General features: G+C 54.7%; 1 protein-coding gene across 1 annotated transcript in view; it reads right to left on the reverse strand.

Moving 5' to 3' along the window:
* tbx16 (T-box transcription factor 16) overlaps positions 1 to 883 on the reverse strand; it is a gene marked incomplete at its 5' end in the record, with an annotated part of 15,684 nt that overhangs the window by 7,868 nt on the left and 6,933 nt on the right. The gene's annotated exons all lie outside the window — the stretch shown is intronic.

Genomic DNA, 883 nt, shown 5'->3' on the forward strand with positions numbered 1-883 from the left:
GGGGGGGGGCAGTGTTTATTGACACGGCCGGAGGTGCAAAAAGGCTCTCAACTAGCATTTCACTACGTTAATAGCGCCCCCTAACTGCCCCCCTCCCCCTTCCGCCCCCGCAGCCCCACCGCGCTGACACAGCATTAGCCTCGAGTCCAATTTCGTCCGTCCGATCGTTCTGGTCGCAAGTTTCCGAAACTGCTGAGGTCAGGGTTAGGGGGGTTCGATTCCCGCCGTCGCGCATCTTCCACTTCCACTTCCACTTCCACTGCACCACCGTGTCGACCCGGGTTTCAGCAGGTTGTTGTTGTTGTTGTCGTTCGACGACGACGACGACCTCTGACCTCCACGACAGTCCGGGGGATTGTGGGTAAAATCGGACACAAACTTCTTGTAAGACCCGCTCCTCGCCTTACAGGGAAAAAAAAACACGTCAGTCAGTGGTCCGATCCCTAGCTCTTTCTACCAGAACCGGGTCCGGAGGTCGGAGAGGTCAGAAGGTCAGGTCACGTGGACCCAGAAGTTAAAAGGTTATGACCCTGGAGCAAAAAAAAAAAAAAAAAATGAAACCGAATCCTCCTCCTCTTCTTCCTCTCTCCTCCTCCTCTTCCTCCTCTCTCTCCTCTCTCCTCTTCTTCCTCCTCCTCCTCTTCCTCTTCTTCCTCCTCTTCTCTCCTCCTCTTCACCCTCTCTCCTCTCTCCTCCTCCTCTTCCTCCTCCTCTCCCCTCCTCCTCCTCTTCCTCCTCTTTTTCTTCTTCCTCCTCTCCCTCCTCTCTCCTCTTCATCTTCCTCCTCCTCCTCTTCTTCTTTTCCCTCCTCCTCTTCCTCTCTCCTCTTCCTCTTCTTCTTTTCCCTCCTCCTCTCTCCTCTTCCTCCTCTTCCTCCTCCTCT

Source organism: Cynoglossus semilaevis, unplaced genomic scaffold, assembly GCF_000523025.1.
Source record: "Cynoglossus semilaevis isolate Cse_v1.0 unplaced genomic scaffold, Cse_v1.0 scaffold19, whole genome shotgun sequence".
Taxonomy (NCBI): Eukaryota; Metazoa; Chordata; class Actinopteri; order Pleuronectiformes; family Cynoglossidae; genus Cynoglossus; species Cynoglossus semilaevis.